At 47.7% G+C, this 18,265-nt stretch overlaps 1 protein-coding gene across 4 annotated transcripts in view; it reads left to right on the forward strand.

The window, feature by feature from the left end:
* Window positions 1-461: 461 nt before the first annotated feature.
* The window catches only part of CD82 (CD82 molecule), a 63,826-nt gene continuing 46,022 nt past the window's right edge, over window positions 462-18,265 (forward strand). Inside the window, exons 1-2 of one of the 4 annotated variants that reach the window (XM_048854013.2) lie at window positions 462-608; window positions 1,843-1,921. The gene's annotated coding sequence lies outside the window, so the exon portion shown is untranslated. The other 3 variants (XM_048854012.2, XM_048854015.2, XM_048854014.2) reach the window with 3 other exon arrangements.

Genomic DNA, 18,265 nt, shown 5'->3' on the forward strand with positions numbered 1-18,265 from the left:
GTACAACCTCCTGATTTTTAAACCAGTTTCATAATCTTGGGGGCCTGACCCAGGAGGTTTGAATGCTTGGGATTGGCAGTACTGGAAAGAGAGAGCAGCAGGCTGCCCCTGTATAGCAATTCCCCCGCCGCCCCCCTCCAGAAATCTTCATGCTAACGGCGCCCAGACCCACGGCCCAGCAGCCCCTTTTACTAGGGATCACACTCCACAGGCAGCCGGGTGACTGCGCGTTCTGGGGGCAGGGATTCCTGCCCTTCAAGGCACAGCGTGGCACGGCAGGAAAAGACCCGCGCACTGAACCGGGCCGAGCTGGCTGAGCCCTGATCAGCGCCGAAAGCCGCTGGGGGAGGGAAGGGTTAAAGCGGGCTCGCAGTCGACGCGCAGCTGCCCGAAGCCATTGGGTTGGCTGGCTCGGCTCCAGCCTGGGCTGGGACGGGGAAGGGTTAAAGGGGTGAGGAGGCGTCTCCGACCTGCCCCAGGGGTTGGCGGTTGCAGCTGACTCCTCCTGGTCCGAGGAACTGAAAGCAGCGGGGGCAGGCCAGTAGCCACATCGACTGCGTCTCGGCGAGGGGAAGGAGCCTCTTACGCGTCGCTCGTCCCAGCTGCAGGTGAGAGCGCGGCGCCCTTCCCCGCCCCCCAGCAGGCGCCGCTCGCTCGCTCTTGGGCCTGGGCAGAGCCGGGAAAGGGGCCGCGCTTTGGAAACTTCCCGGGAAAGTGACCGAGAGGGTCCAGGGCGGGCGAGATGGGGAGAGGGGTCTGCAGCTGTGTAGGGGTGAGGGTACCTGCCCCCGGGGCACGGAGCTCTTCCCGGGGTTTCTCAACGCTCCCCAGCAGCTCCGGCTCCTTAACGGCCGTGAAGTGGGGTGTCCGGGCCCTGTAGCCGAATGTAAATGGGGCAGGAGCGCCGGGTCTCCCCGCTGCGTTCAGCGACCTCTCCGTGGGGGGGGAGGGTTGCTGATGCTCCAGGAGAGCCCAGATTTCCCGGGGGTGGGGTCTCTGCCCCTAAGCAGAGTTTGCCCCCCTCCCGTGGAGGGGTTGGAGAGCGGTGGGCTGTGCCCTCCCCCCGCCAAGTGGAGGCGTTGAGACCCGTAGCGAGTAGCAGCGCTGGTTTGTGTTCTCTTGATCTGGGGCCAAACGCGACGGGCATGTCGTGGAAGGAGCTGCTGGTGTTGTAAATCAGCTCGGTAGGATCTCTTCCCTCCCTCCCTCCCCCCCCCCCCCCCACTTGGGAGATTCCCTAGCACAATCCCCGCGTGTGTGTGTGTGTCACTGGAGCTGCAGTTGCGCCTGCCTCCCGGAGCGAGGGGGACTTTCCCAGTGGGCGAGATTGGACCGAAGCGTATCGAGGCTTTCACAAGCTGAGTGGTGGGAAACTCCGTATGAACTTTCCAGAGAAAGCGGAGGATCAGAAAACCCCGGGGACAGCGCGCCCGTCTGAGAAGGCGGGGGCCCTGTGCCTGGGGACTGTGGCGTACTTCTCTGGCACCCCTTGCACAGAGGGCAGCCCCTCCGGCTAGAATCCAGCCCGTGGGCCGTTTACTTCGCAGGGCCCGAGAGCGCACTAGGGGCTGCCAGTGGGAACGAGCGGTCCCAGCCTGGAGGGGCTTGAGCTGTCCGAGGCGGCAACTAGCCAGCAGCGATTATGGCTCTTTCTTCAGCTGCCTGGTTTGGAGGAAAACGTTAAAAGATCTGCGTTTAATGGAGTTTGTCTTTCGGTGCAAGCGAGTACCATTGCAATGCTAGATCTATATATAAATAACCTCTCGCTAAGGTTTTCTAAATGGAGCTAATTTGACCTGCCACAGAGGACTCTTTTTTTTTATTATTATTTTTTTGAAACAGAAAGAAAATTTATTGGTAACGCTTACAGAATTACCAAAGAAAACAAAACAACTATGCAACAAAACAACGCAAACAGAAGGTATAACACAGCAGCTTTCAGGAGGGAGAAGTGTTCAGGCTAGCCTGGGCCCAGAGCGGGGGGGCTTCCTCGACACTCGTGGTCTTCCACCCCCTCGAGTTACCTAGCGCCGCGCCCAGTGTCACCGATCCTCCCTCTCCTGAGAGTGCCCGGTAAGATGGGCACGGCTGCGGGGTGGGCGGTTTAGGGGTGGGGGGGTAGACACCCATGTATTACAGGACCCCTCCTAGATGACAGGAATGATGATATCCACAGCGGCAACGGCTGGGGCTGGCGTCTCTCGCTCTTCCCCTGAATCAAAGGGTCAGACGGAGGGAACCGGACGGGGTCACCGAGCAAAGAACCCCAGACAGCGCCCACTGCTCCTCGCCACAGAGGACTCTTCCTTAAGAAGGTTATTTACTTCAGAACACTTCTGTCTGACCCTTGGCCAAACAGCTGCGTCTGCTGGGAGCTGCCTTTACTTTGCCATGCTGGCTTCATTAAAAGCTGTTGTTCCTGGTGTGGGTTTAAACTCAAGGTAGCGATGGCACTGTAATGGGAAAGGACTGCCCTGAAACCTGAATGAAGCTGTAGCTGCTCCAGGGGGTTTCTCCTGCTGGAATGCAGCAGCTGCTGCCAAGTTACTAGGCCTTAGCTGTGGTGGAGGCAGGTGCTCTGATCTCATTCAGCCATGCCAGCTTACTCCAGAAGCTAAGGTTGGAAAAGTCCCATTTTACTACCAGTGCAGGATTGTTCCCAATAGTTCAGTGCCTTGTGCAATCTGGTATAAGGATATCACCTGAGGCTCCTCCCATCAGCCTGTCACCTGTGATTGTTATCCAGTCTAATAAATCTTGCTTCCTGTGGTACAGAGCCGTCTAATCTGTCTCCCTTCTTGATGTTTGCCTCTCTACTAACACAGGTGATTATCATGGTGTTTCTTCCACCAGCCAGTCTTGTTAATTGTTTCTTACCAAGCTAGCTCACTTGTTCCCCATATGTCATTCCCTCCACAGCTTCCTCATTGCTCTTAGGCCTGATCTTTTCTAAACTCCAACTTGTGTCAATATCTTGTAATGTGGTGCCCAGAACTGAATACTGTATGCCAGGTGTAGTCTTGCTAGAGCTGTATAAAGTGGCATTGTTACCTTGCTGTTCAGTGATGCTACTGTATTCTGCTGCCTCGCAGAGTACCCTACAACACTGTGTAACCTCTGAGTTGCAGACACCTCAGGAATGGAGGTGGTTCGTAATGCTGAAAAGTTTGTAACTCTGAACAAAACATTATGGTGGTTCTTTCAAAAGTTTACAACTGAACATTGACTTAATACAGCTTTGAAACTACTAGGCAGAAGAAAAATGCTGCTTCCATTTATTTTATTTTTTTTAGTAGTTCACATTTAATACAGTACTGTACTATATTTGCATTTTTTGTCTCTGCTGCTGCCTGATTGTGTACGTCCAGTTCCAAATGAGGTGTGTGGTTGACTGGTAAGTTTGGAACTCTAGTGTTTGGAACTCTGAGGTTCTACTGTATATACCACAGTGGCTTCAGTCTAAAGTGCAATGGAAACCTTGACCTAGTGGTCCATCTAAGCTTTTTCAACTGTAATTTTCAGTGTTGGTGCTAAAAGAAAAGGAGTACTTGTGGCACCTTAGAGACTAACCAATTTATTTGGTGCTGAATGCTTCAGAGGAAGGTAACTGTAGGATACCAAGTAGTCTGGGACCCTTCGATTTTAGAGATGACATCTGTGTCCTATCACAGTGGTTAAAATCTGCTGGGATGCTCCGCAACTGTCCAGGACCAGTGGCAGGACATTCTTTGAGGCAGTCTGCTTTTTGAACTTTCTCCTTATGATGACCCACCGCTTGCCCTAGTGTTAAACTATACCTTTTAGACTGCAAGGATCACCTGTTCTTTCAGGCTTTTAGTTATCACTAAGGCAGGGGATGCGTATGCTACTTTTTTTGGCATAACTTATCTGTTTAGCTACTCGGATACCTTGCAGTAGAAATCATGCAGGAACTTAAATAGTTGGTAGGTTTTTTTCTGACCCTATTTGGTGATCAGCATATGGCTTAAGAAGCTGTACGTTATCCTGCCTAGTATTGCTGCACATGCTGCCTTTGTTCAAGTGAATGTCTGATCCTTCTTTTTGTCTGGAACTGTGATGAGCTTTTTTTAAAATTGCCTTAGTGTCCTGCAGCTGAGAGCTTCACAGGCCACTTTTTTTTCCCCTTGGCTCAGTATAGTTATTCCTAACCCTTCTAAAATATATTTGCCTTGCCTTGGAGTCTTCCGGGGCATAAGTGTGCCACAATTATACACTAATGGTACTTGGGTGGCTTTGTTGCCTTGATAATGGGGCTCTAATGCTGTTCAATGTCCTAACAGGATCTGCAGAGACTTGTACTGAATATGACAAATTCCAGAAATGGTCAAGCCTGTTGCATCTAAAAAGGATGTTGGTAATGGCTGAGAGCATCCATTGTAGTTCAATATATAGATGTTGGCTGTGAATGATCCACTTTGCCCTAGGAGTTGTGATGAGTCTGTTACAGTCTGAGAGAGGACTCATGGGAGTTGCATCTAAATCCCACTGCAAGGCCACTGGATTCTGCAGGACTTTGGGAACTCTGTGGCAACTTCACTTTAAACAAATGGTAGTTTGAAAAAAGAGCAGCCCCTGTATATTTTGTCCTTTGTTCCTATGGTTTTCAGAGACAAGATGGGTAGGGTAATGTCTTTTATTGGACCAACTTCTGTTGGTGAACTAGAGGAGTTCTTGGATACACAAAATTCTTCTACAGGCTTTTGGAATATTGGAGACTTTACAAGATATATCTTTGAATCTTTCTTTTAACTCAGGGTCAGAGCTTGGGATTTTGGCAGCTGGGGCTCTGTCCCTTGCCCACAACACTGGGGCACTAACACAGTAGTGACTTCGGTCCAAGAGTGCCCATTACAGAATCACCAGTGCTGCCACTTGCAATACCATGGGTTCTTTTGGACGTCTCTCATTCAAGTACTGAACAGGTCTGACCCTGTGTAGCTTCTGAGAACACAGCCTGATTGGCTGCACATGTGGATTCTGCACAAGTGCAAGTTTGGGACTGAAGGAAGGCTTCACAATCCTGGGATATGTGACAATTCCTCTCTACATAGGACTTGCACTTTGGGATTCTACCATCTCCCCAGGCTGCCTCTGTCTGTGGGGGGTGGGGGGGGGAATGCTGCTTTTCTTCAATCTCTGATACTGGAGTCTGATGATACAGTGAAGTTGAATTAGTATGCAATACTCATGCTCACATGCCTACTCATGCTCACATGCCTTCTCAGAACTCTGAAAGTCAGAAACTTGTGGCTAGATTCCTACATACTAGCGAGATTGATCTATTTTTATAATGCCACAACTTCCATGGCAGAAATAGTATTGCAAAGAACTGTGGAGAGGAGGCTAGTGTTTCAATGACAACTTCGCAATCCCAGTAATGTTGCACATATTGCTGTATATAAGTATCTGATGACAAACTGGCTGCAAAGGTGACAGATCCTTGGTGCTTTATAGGATGGCTGAACAAGCACTGTACATGCAGACGCTGATGGGACATGGACCTGTGGAAAAGGAAGCAAATTGGCTTGGTTGTGCTCTGGGACACTTCCAGGTGGCACTCTTGTGGGTGTCCCAAGCACAGGATATTAGATTTGGTTGGAACAACTCACTGGAATATCATTGCCATTCCTGCACAGGCACAAACTGATATAGGGGTCTGGTACCAAGTGTCTCACTTGGAGCAAGAGTTCCAGCCCTTCTGTAAAAACATGAGATTTGTGTTCCTGAGGTACCTTGATGCTTGTTCACATTGGGATGTGTAAGTCCCCCAAAGCACCGGTTAGTCACCCTGAAAGCCAAGATCAAGATTCAGGGACAGTCCCCATTTAATGGAAGTGGATGGCTTTTTCTCTTGCTTCCTCTTCTGTTATCAATAGCACATGTGTAATTTCCTCTATGGGAGAGAAGTCTTTTGGACTAGAAGAACAGTTTCACTTAACCCAGCTGGTTTAGTCCAGACCCCAACTTGACTTTTTAGTTGATCTTATCTATTGTGCTGACCAGCAGCAGTTCCTGGGAAGAACACCCAGGGCTGTGTGCATGACAAAGTCGCTAAACACTTCCTGCTTCTGTGTGTGAGTGCACAGTGCTGTGAGTCTGAGTTATTAGTGTGAAACTGTGGTTGGGGCTAGGGAACCTGCTCCTCTCAGTATGGGGTGAAGGCAGCTGGGCGGATGCCTGAGGCATTCACTCAGTTTCACACCCATGCATGTGACAGACTGAGAGAGCTTCCTTCATAGGGCTAGCCCTACACAATTGCCTGGAGTCTCCTCCCTTGTGAAGACTTCACAGCTTTAATGATGCAGCTCATCTGGACTGTTCTTGTTCCAGTTAGCATGCCACTTTGTTTGGTCTCTCAGCACAGGCAGGTGCAACATAACCTGTTGCACCTGCCTGTGCTGAGATGCCCTACCAGGGCCTCTTCAAAGCTCAGTATCCAGGTGCTTGCATCTGCTCCTCTTCTCTGGGTGCCTCCTCCTTTCGTTCTAAGACTTCATACAGTGTGACTGAACTTCATGTGGAGTTCTTAGCTTGACACTAGCTCCTCCTCCTCCTTGCTGTGAAGATGTCTGAATTGGGGACAGAGCTTGAGGCATGTGTCACAGAGGAGCTCTAAAGTTATATCAACACTACAGCCTATGTCAGTAAAACTATGTCGCTCAGGAGGGTGAATATTCCATCTCCCGAGCGACATAGCTTACACGGACATAAGCGCTTGCGTGTGCACAGCGCTATGTTGGCGGGAGAGCTTCTCCCACCAACATAGCTTCTGCCACTCATGGAGGTGGGATTTTTATGCTGATAGGAGAGCCCTCTCCTGTCGGCATAGAGCATCTTCACCAGACACGCTGCAGCGGCGCAGCTGTATCAGTACAACTGCACTGCTGCAAGCTGTGTAACTTAGAGACATGGCCTAAATTCTGGCCTGCTTCACAACAGTCTCAGGCTTGGCAGGCATTTTATATCCTGCTCCCTTCCTGTGCTTCTGTGGGGTCCATCAAAGTGTGAAGCTTTAAAAGAGGAGGATCTGTAAATAAATCTGAGATTAAAGTGGGGGGAAGGGGTATTCAAACTACTCCTGGAGCAGATTAGTCCCACAGAAGGCATTGTTGTTGGAATGGTCTGTAAATAAGTCTGTGGGACAGGTGGTGATAGGCTTGCTTCTAGGTCTTTGCATGGACCCTCAGCTTTCACTCGGCTAACACATTCTTCTCTTCCTTTTAAATATGTAAAGATCTAGTTTTTGGTAAGAAGCTTATGAGGTGTCTTACCATAGACCCTTGACCTATCTCTGCCTTTAAAGAGTTCTTCATTTGCATCTCATCAGGACCACAGGTTCACATCTAAATGGCATGTTACCCCTACACTGGCCTGCCCCAGAGCACAGTATGTTGGGATATGTAGTCTTTGTAAGACACATTGCCTTCATTAAAGATGTAAAGGTGGGGGATAAACCTGGCCCACTGGCTTCTCCTCTACCTAATTCACTGTGTTAAAGGATAAAAGTCCAGTTGACAAAACTAGAAGAAAGAGGGGATTCTGTGGACTCCTACCCCTTTCATTTAGGGCTATCAGGCGTGGGAACTCCTCCATCAGATGATAATTAAAAATGGATGTTTAGAGGGATAGGAAATGTCTTCCCTTTGGAGACCTTTGTTTAATTATATGGGTCCAACAAATCTAAACCTCCAACTCTTCAGGTAACTTGTAAATATCTCCTGAATGATGAGATTAAGAAGAAGCCTAGAGTAGATGTTTTTAAAGGCAGGTCTCAGCATGGTAAGAAGTTAATGGTGGAGGCACCCAGGCACTTGTGTTAGGGCTGATGGTCAATATGCCATGGAACAGGGGCTAGGTAGAGTAGCACTGGCAGAACTGATTAATACTCTGCATAGGATACTCAAGAGTAGGGAGGATTGTAAAGACAATGGCTGACTTAAAACTGGGCAGCATGATAAGTGTAATGCAAGGTACTGGGAAGAGTGATTTGAACACCCTGTGCACACTGACAGTTTCAGAATTCACTATAATCTCCCAGAAGAAAGATTGAGGGGTTACTGTGGGCAGTTTACAAAGATGATTGCTTACTGGGCAGTGGCAGTCAGAGTCAATAAAACATTAGGTTGTAAAGACAGGGATTTAGAACAACATAGGAAATGCTGTAAACCAAGGGCAGCCTCACCTTGTGTCCAAGTTCAGTCACATCTCAGATATGGCAGAAATAGAAAAACCCTTAAGGAGGGTAGTTGAAACTAATTCAAGGCAAAAGAAGGGGAGGGAAGAGGCAAACAGTCTTCAGTGTCTTGTACCTTCCTAGGGAAAGAGGCGGCACAGACAATAACTGGATATTCCAATTTACAGAAGGACCTGTAGAATTCAGACAACCACACTAGAACTAAGCAAAAGAAAATACATTACATGATATTTGTATTGAACATGTGAAACTTGCTGCCCCATGTTGAGGCAAATAGCAAATCTGGTATCTATAAAGCCTAACAGCTGGAAAGTGCCAGTTCATTAGGGATTACAGAACTTGTAATAAAGTTTCCAAGGGCCATCCATGCTCATGTGTCAGAGCATAAAGAGGTGACCAGCTGGGGTCAGGAAGAAACATTTCCTAACTACTCTGCAATATAGCATTGCACAACTGTGTGTGCTAGAGGTTTATCCCTGTTTGTGAAAGCTGTGGCCACTGTTGGGGATGGAACAGATTACTGACTTGTTCCAATATGACAGTTTCTGTGATTGAGAACTGGAGAAGACCATGTCTGGCTTTTGCATGCAAGGATATCAGGGCTGCTGGCTGTCCTGTAAAAGGAGGATCATTAGCTATTGAGGTACAGGCTTCCCTATTCAGGGCTGAAGGAAGTCACCTATCCTTTGCATATGTGACGTCAGAGCAGCAGGTGAGCAGCTTGCCATCTCTTCTGCAGTTGGAATGTACTGTGTGAATTGGCAGCCTAGATGGCTGGCTTGTGAGCAAGCTAAAGGTGTTTTGGGATGGGGAGTAGGTAAATCTCCTGTGGGGAGCCACATACTTGAGCAGGAACTTCACTTAAGCTGTCTCAGCTGTTGACTGCATCCCCTCGCTTCCATACCGTAACTGCCTGTACAGACACCCTCTCTGTTACCCGTCGTGGAGTGTGACTGACTTGAACTGCACCATGTTCCTTTGTGCTAAATCCTTTGGAATGTCCATCTTGCATTTAGCGACGCAGTAGCTCTCATGCAGGCTAGAATGAGAGCACCGAGGGGCATTTTAGACCTTTGCAATGCAAGCTATCTTGTAGTGTTTCATGGGGATTCAGTCTATTAGTGAGCTTCTGCCAGGAGCTAGTTTCCATTTGGTCAAACGCTGTGAAGTGGCAGAGATCTGAGGAAAAACTTCCATATGCTAGGGCAAATCAGAGACACAGCCTCTCAGCTGCAGGGGAGTTCTGCTAATCTGGGCTCAGAAATATGAGCATCTTGTAAGTGGCCATGTTTTTTTCTGTTCAGGTAGAAATAACCAAATGTACAGCCCTATGCTATATAGGGGGCAGGGTATAGAAATAACCCATTAAACATGGATGCCCAAACTTTGATAAGATCCACGTTGGCTGCTAACTTGCATTAGGGTTTAGATTTACACAGACATTCCTCAGCCATAATGCCTGCCTCATTCTTTGATGGATGACTAGAAACTTGCGTGTCTGAGATGTCAAAGGTGACTTAAAAGCTGAACTGCACGGTGTATGTTTTGGCTCTACCCTCGTACTAAGCTTACACAGAAAGTGACTATAGGCTGGGTTTAGGATGCTGCTGGCTGGCTGGGCTTTGTGCTGTGCTGCAAGTGGAGAATCTCCTGGTTTAGCTGCTATTGGACTCTTGGGTAACTCCCGTCGGTGAGGTCACCCAGCACGCTACACACAAGGTGTGTTAACCAGGAACCAAGAAGCTTTTTCATCAGTGGCATTACTGTTATAAACTTGACAGTTTTCAGGGAGAAATGTGGCCTCTAGTCTCTGTTCTCAGTTTCACTGTTGATATCTCAGGCTAGCTGGGCCAGGTCTTTAGCTGGAGTTGCATGTCAATTGCTGCAGTTATGAAACTACTTCCCTGCTTGTTTATAAATCAGATGGGTATGGAATTCTCTGGGTGTGAACCTGGTGATGGGCCCAGTCCCTAGCCTCACCTTTGTAATTGTGCAATAATTCTGTAAGGTTTACGTGCTCTGCCTTGCCCCGCAGCCAAGACCTTCTATCCTTAACCCTCACAGAGCTGGCCATCCAGATATGAATGTTGGTATACAAGTTGTATTGGGTTGCAAGCTGGTTTGTGTGTGTGTGGGGGGGGGGGGGTGTGGTTTGTGTGTGTTTTTTTTTTTTTTTTTTTGGGAGGGCTAAGTGGGACCAGCTCATCCTTCCTTGTAGGATAGGATGTGTTCTTGTGATGAGACATATCACCCTCTTCTTCCATGTGCCCAATCCCTGAGTCAGGCTTCCCTTTGTCCTCTGCAACAAGGCAGCATGGTTTAGTGGACTGGGTGCTGTACTGGGACTAAGGACGCTACTGATCTGCAAGTTACTTCACCTTTTTGAGTCTCTGCTCTTCTCCCACCCTCTTAAATAAAAGAAACAGGTCTTTTAAGCTCTTCAGGTCAGAGACTGTCTCTTACTAGCACAATGGGAGCAGTGCTACAACAATACAAATGAAGTTCTTAAACTTCATGGCTCTAGCCTTCAAAACTCTGCTCTGCAGCTCTGATTCGTCTGTTCTCTCCCCCCCCTTCACTCTCCAAACACTTTCCCATGCTGCTCACCTGGTGTAAAAGGCCCTCCCCATCAGTCTTTCAAGCTGCCACCCTCTTCCTGCATTCAAGATCCTCCCTGAATACACTTTCTCTGAAAGGCCCATGAAAAACCCTTATGAACTCCCAAGTTTTTCCTCCTTCTGGGATGTGCGGTTGGTGTTCTGATCTGCCTCTTATACTGTAAGCTATTTGAGGCAGGAACTGGCTTCATTGAAGGTCCTGTGCAGCACAGAGCAAGTGCTAATCTTATAATGGCCCATATCTAGAAGGGGGTTAACTGCATATGAAACAAGGTAAAGTGTACAGCCTTTCTGGCCATTCCTTCTGTCTCTTACTGCTGCTAGTGAGAATGGGCCCTGGATGGGAGAGCTGAATGGGAATCTGCGGGAGGGGCATGAGGTGAATAATGGGAGTGGAACAATGGCTGTCTGGGGCCATGACACTTACAGAATGGGTAAGGGGGCTGGGGAGGTGGCTAGTAGCAAGATGCTGGGCCCCTGTGGGTCAGACACAGCCCTCAATAGCAAGCCTCAGTCGCTTTTTGGCATCACAAAGCAACTGCCACCCCATCCCCTCCTCTCATTAACAATCCTGACATAGAACTTGATGTGGTGCAGAATCAGATGTGGTGGCTGCCTGCTCATATGTAGAAGTGGCAAAAGTCAAATGGCTCCAGCTAGTCTCCTACTTTACCCCGCACCCCCACCTCAGAGGTATGTGCTGGGGAAGGGCGATACTATAGGAACAGACTGGAATTAGGGTTGTCAACTCTGAAGCTATTTTGGGAGATTTTTTTTTTCCCCAATGTGATGTAATGTCGTCCTTTTTTTTTTTTTTTAAGCATTTCCTGGAAGGTTAGCAACCCTAACCTGAATGAATGAGCTCTGAATGTATTAGAGTAAAATGGAGTAACTGAGCATCTTGGTTTGACTATTTGGAAGATCATCTTCCTGGTTCCTGAAGAGTGGGCCTGGATGTGACCACAGCCATTCTGGGTGGAAGGTGAAAGGGGTTGGCCTGTGTCCTAGCACATCTTGGTAGGCAAGGGGTGCTGGAATGGTTTTATAGGGTGCTGTGAGCCATTGAACCAAACTGTAAACCCTGTATACAATGGAAACCACTTTAAGTCAGGGGGTGCGGCAGCACCCCCTGGACCTGTAGTTCCAGCACCTATGTTAGGGATGAGGACTTTTTTCTTTACAGGCCCACACAGAAGGGTCTGTCTAGACTAGTGTTCTTGCTCCCGTTTTAACTAGCTAATTAGAGTGCTCATACTAAAACACATCTAGAGGAAACACTTGTGGAGTGTCTAGGTTAGCATATGACCAGTTGTGTTAATTTGAATTAGCTGGCAGTCAATTAACTAGAGTTTCTGCTCCTATATTAACTCTAAACTAGATGTACAGTGGCATATTTTGCTTTCTGTCTAGGCTGGAATTTCATGGTAGCACATGTTGGCTAACCTGCCACTAACTCCGTCTAGAGCCTTGTCTTAGTAGGAAAAAAGGTGTAATCTAACATGTTAAATCCTAGTGTAGACAAGGCTGTTAATTGGTTGAGGTACTGCCTGTGGGGGAGCTAGGCTCTAACTTAACCCATCTTTAGGACATGTTAAAAGTAGTGTGTCTTGATGAGCATGTACTAGAAGGCAAGGTAGACAATAGTTAAACATAAACCCCTTGTCTAGACTACAATTTGAGGTGTTATCTAATGGAAGAGTGACTTGGTGTGACTTTAACTCACTCCCCCACCTTTTCCCTGATTCAAATAAAATATATTAATTTCAATTTAGCTGATAGCTCCATACTGAGGGAGCCACAATGCATTTTAAGATTTGCTGCCTCTACGTGAGGATTTTAAAACATTCTCTTAAACACCTTGTACCCTAATCTAGCCATTGTTGACAGCTCTTCCCCATTTCTAATTGACTGAGAGTGGGACCTGGTCCTTGAATATTTCTTGATTTGGTTAGCTAACTTTGTGCTGCTATCTGAAGATGTAAAGTGCTGCAGAATCCAGGTGTGTTGTTTCTATATTGCCTGCAGATGCTGGGCCCTTACTCTCAGTTGGGAGATTACATGGCACTCTCTTTAAATGAGAGAATTTAATGGGATCATGTAGTTCCTTAGGGAGACTTCCTACCATTGAGTGTCTATGAGCAGGCAGGAGGGGCTTCAACTCTCTAGGACCTCAAATTCTGTTGAAGTGGGTGAGTCAACTCTGCCAAGCCCTGTTTCCAAGAACTCCTTGGAACACTTAATCAGCTCCTTATTACACTCCTGACAGATCCCCATTTTTCAAAATGGGGATACCTGGAATGACCAGGTTCTTATGGCATCAAGTTCAGGATCTCATATCGAGGGGAAGTGACATGTCACTTGACATGTCAAGTGAGGGTACCTTGACACCCTCCCCAGTGGTCTTGAAGATGGCAATGGTTCTGAAGTCTCATCATTCATGCATCCCAAACACCAGGTGTTCTACAATGGAACTAGCATATGGTCTTGGCTCTTCTGAAACTCTACTTTCAGAGTGAAGTAGATGGGAATATTGATTCTAATCTGGTAGCCTCCTTGTGGCAGTGGTTTATGTTGAATCCAGCAGTGAAAGGCAAAACAGAATTCCCTAATGCACTGAGCAATGCTATGTGTGGGTAAAGAGGAGAAGTAATTCCTTCCTGGCACATCTGGTAACTCTTGGGCCCTGAAGGGACCTTTGATTCCCTCAGCTTTTTATAGCATGTATAACTAGAATATCAGATGCACAATTATCATCCGATTGTTAAATTTAGTGGCGGCCTTAACTGTTCTGACTGAATAACTGGAATGGTGTTTTGTGCAATAATTGCTCTCTGCTTCCATTAAAGATGGAATAATTTCACTATAAGGCTTTTGCTTATAAAATCACCTACATGGTGTGAAACTTGGAGCTAGAACAGTTCCCTCACAATGCCAGGACGCTGGCTGAAACAAATGACAACCTAAGGAGAGCTCACACATTCTTGCATTTTAGTTGCTCCTTCTGTGCCTGGGAGCTCAATGCAGAGCTGTCTGGTGGGCCGTGTACATGCATACTACTAAGCAAATAGACAGATGTGCCAAAGATGCAGTTTCTTGCAGTGGTTCATCCTTCAGCTGAAGGTGGTGGTGATGTATCCTATAGAGCAGGGGTGGGCAAACTACGGCCTGGGGGCTGCATCCAGCCCTTCAGATGTTTTAATCCGGCCCTCAAGCTCCTGCTGGGGAGCAGGGTTAGGGGCTTGCTCTGTGCGGCTCCTGGAAGCAGCGGCATATCCCACCTCCGGCTCTTATGCTTACCGGCAGCCAGGGGGCTCCGCACGCTGCCCCCACCCCAAGCGCCACTCCCTCAGCTCACATTGCCCAGAAAATGGGGCCAATGGGAGCTGTAGGCGTGGCACCTGCAGATGGGGCAGTGCGCAGAGCCGCCTGGTCACACCTCCACATAGGAGCCAGAGCGGGAACATGCCACTGCTTCTGGGAGCTGCTTGAGGTAAGCGTCACCTGGAGCCTGCACCCCTCACCCCCTCCATGCCCCAGCCCTGATTGCCCTCCAAACCCCTCAGTCCCCCACTCCTGCACCCCAGAGCTCGCACCCACAGCCAGAGCCCCCTTCTGCACCCTGAACACCTCATTTCTGATCCCACCTCAGAGCCCTCACCCCCAACCAGAGCCCCCAACCCCCAATTTCATGAGCATTCATGGCCCACCATACAATTGCCATACCCAGATGTGGCCCTCAGGCCAAAACATTTGCCCTCCCCTGCTGTAGAGGTCAGGGTAGGGACTAGGAGTTGAACTTCTGGGTTTTATTTCACAGTGCTGCTCCAATGTACTGTGAGAAGTCAGATCCTCCATTTGTGTGCCTACGTACTTTAGCCCCTTCGTAGCTTAATGTCTGAATCAAACATTCAACTTACTTTTGTACTTCACAGGGGACCCATGAAAGTATTTATCCTATTTTACAGATTCTATTTTTTCCTTTTTGAGGGGGTGGGAACTGATGCAAAGAGTGCTCAAGATCAGTTTGTGATGGAGCTAAAAATAGACACACCACCCCCATCCCATCTCCTGAGTCCAAGTCTACTAACTTAACTACAGGACTATCCTGCCTTTGCTGACTCCTTTCTAAAATGAGGGTACTTGCCTAGGTGCTGAGGTGTAGTTAATATATGTAAAGCATTTGGAGATCCTTGGATGAAAGGTGCTGAACATAGCAGCCTTAAAGAGCCCAAAGGGCAGCCTTCCAGCCTGTGCTCCTGCTATCTCCTCTCAGGCGAGTGTTCTAAATTTGCACCACAGTGATCACTGAAGAACATAAGACACTTCAGTAACTGGAAAAAGCCGCCCAGCCTGCCTTGTTTTTGGTTCAGCTTAACCCATTTTCCAAACTGTCAAATGCATAAGTAGGACACTGTATGCATGTAAATCGGGAGACTCTAAAGTCTCCCTGAAACAGATCCAGCTTTTAAAACTTACTCTCTGCTGCAACTGCCAAATTCCTGGAGAACTTATCCCATATGTCTGACAGGACTGCTTCACGCCAAGAGGAATGGTTCTCTTTATACCGATGCAGAGGTCGGTTGGAGTGATGGTCTGGCTTTCTCAGGACAGTGTTTGATCAGAGAGAGGAGTGACACTAACTGTAGGTGGCAGGGTTCAGTATAAGGCTTGGCAAGCCTGTAATTGACTAATATTCTCATGTCACTCCAGTTAAATCTGGTAGAATCATCTGCTTGTACCACATGCAGTCTCTGGGAGAGCAAAGCGCCTGCGTATGTCACTTAAATCTTGTCACTGGGGCTGTCCCAGGCTGGGTGCAACTGAAAGGCTTTCTGACCTTGGAGGGATGGTAGGAACTTCTCTTCCAGCTGGCTTTGTATAGCAAAGGGACTGGATTGTTTGGTGTTTGCCTTCTCTAATGAGACTTCTATTGCAACACTTCATTTAAACAAATGCTTTGGCTACAAATCAAGTAGTTTCACTGCAGCTTCTGTAACTCCCTTTGTAGTCTTTGCTGAATGGCTTGCTTCCTATAGCACTGCTCCTTGCTGTCACTAGACAAACACCTGCAGCAGTAGCTGTGAGGTTGGTAAGGCCTGATGGGGAAGAGACTGCTTTTCCCCTCCAGTGGCAGAAGCTGTCTTGCACAGGATCCTGGTATTTCAGGTAGCTTCCATAGCAAATGCCAACGGGACTGGCTCTTAAAATGCCCAATTTAAAACATGCTGTGGCTTTGTACATGAAATTGAGGCACCCAGGAACACTCAGCACATTGGGGTGGGGGGCTGGCTAGACTCTAATGTATCATGTGTAGGGGAACTGTCAACAGACTGTGCCACTCATAGTAATGGGACAGACCCTTTGGGGAGGGAAGGGGGAGAGGCTCCCAGTTCTTGAGCAGGAAGAAGGGGAGTGTCTCAGACATCCATTTTTAAAGTGATTAATATAAAGACAACTTCCCTTCTTTAGAAATGGCAGGTCCTTTAAGTAGGAAGGGTCTATATATTTCTCTCAAACTTTACCTGTGACTTATTTGATATCCTTACAATGCACGCTGCTGGCTGCATCAGGCACGATGCACTCCAGAAGTTCAGGATATTGGGTCATGCTACAGCATTTGTCTCAGTTTCTATGACTTGCTGTCCTTATGCTCGTATCCGCTGCTGCCAGGCTTATCTGCTAGTGACAGGGTTGTGAAGTTTGCTTGGGTGCAATGAATCCTGTTGCACTTGATCTCATGGGACTGTTATGAGACCACAGCAGGAAACTAAACTTCATGGATGGAAGGAAGTGGTGATGACAGATGTAGACTGGATTTGGTGGTAGCCATCTGGGGTGGCTCATGGGTTTCAACATTGTTCCTTTAATATCAGGGTCCCATCATACTGGAGATTTGGGATCTCTGAAGTTTATCTAAAAGCTTCCACTAAACTATCTTGACATGAGGGCAGCGCCTCCCCGCTGAAAGAGCTGTGCAGCCAATGCATTCCTTTCCCTCATCCTTGGCCTTTCTTGTGTAAACAGAATAGCATTTTGCACTGCAGCCACGTGGCTTTCTAGGAGGCTCTTGCATATAGTATCTGGTAGGTAGTATGAGTTCTGCCTACTGGGCTTAGACTTTCTACTCTGCTCCAGGAAGTTGTGGTCCTGGTTCTGATGGAGTTGGATTCATGTCCCAGGGCTGACACTGCAGTGCAGAGCCAGGAATGTGGTGGCTGTTGCCATTATAAAGGGGTGTCGCTACTAATCTCTAAGGTATCCATATGGAGCTTAAAGCCTCATAGGAGTAGGTCCATTTGAGCAGGGTGCCTGCATTTCAATGCTATACCTAAGGACTGTAGAAAGTCCAACTGATCGGCATGGAAAGGGAGCAATACTGTGTCTGGCAAACTTCATAGGGAATTGTAGGCAAATAGAATGAATTCCAGCACTGGAAAGTGAAGTAAGGATATGATGATGCACTTAACAATGTGACACTTTCTGTAAGAGAAAATACAGTAAGGTCACTAAAATAGCAAGGGCCGCTGTCCTGGCAAATATGGCATCTCCATATTCAATCAATCATATTAAATCAAACCAATGGAAAGGATAGGCAGTAGTCTGATCTAGATGGTCACTGTATTGGAGATCTTGGATTATGGTGCAGTTAGAGAAGGTCACAAAAATGCATTACTTTTTCTTCTGATGAGGTAGGGGAAAAGACCAGGGTCTGAGAAGCATCAGGCAACTAATAGCCAGAGGCTTTATAGTAAAATCCAGGGTGAGTCCACCAGCAAAGTCCAGATGAACAATATGAAGATCCCAGTGCCAGAAGTGGCAGGGTGCTGGGATTTCCTATCCCTATGATGGACCGTCTGAGCAAAATCCAGGGGCATGTGTCTGCCTCTGTCGAGTAAGTGTTCTGCTAAACTTACACCTACGTAACTCTCCATCTTCTTCTCCACAACTCCAACACAGAACACAAAGAATGCCCTTTTCTTCTCCCTGCCTTCCTTATTTCCAAGGGTCTCTTGGATAGAGGGTCTCTACTGTCCTGCTTCTCCCATAGCCTCCAATGCTGGGTGGTTTGACCTCTATGAATAATTCCAGTGATTACTGCCCTTAAGCTTCTCAGCAGCAGTAGAATGGAACCAGTATTATTTGGGTCCCCGTCCTTTCTGCCCTCAGGCTTTTTCAGTCACAACCATGAAACTGACCTGTTTGTAGGCTCCGAGAGGTGATACTGGGTTGGTGGGGGCAGGGAGAGTCTTTAAATTTTCAAGCTTTTCTTTCTAACCATATGTATAGAACTCAGGGGTGGGGAGCGGGGGACGGTGTGTTAATAGTTCAAATTCTGCAGCAATTGATGGCTTAGTCCTCGCTCAAATTGCCAAGGAAAGGTTCCTACACACCTCTAGGGAGTAAGACAGTAAGTTTGAGCTCCCAGCCCTTA

This window comes from Caretta caretta, chromosome 6 (genome assembly GCF_965140235.1).
Source record: "Caretta caretta isolate rCarCar2 chromosome 6, rCarCar1.hap1, whole genome shotgun sequence".
Classification (NCBI taxonomy): domain Eukaryota; kingdom Metazoa; phylum Chordata; order Testudines; family Cheloniidae; genus Caretta; species Caretta caretta.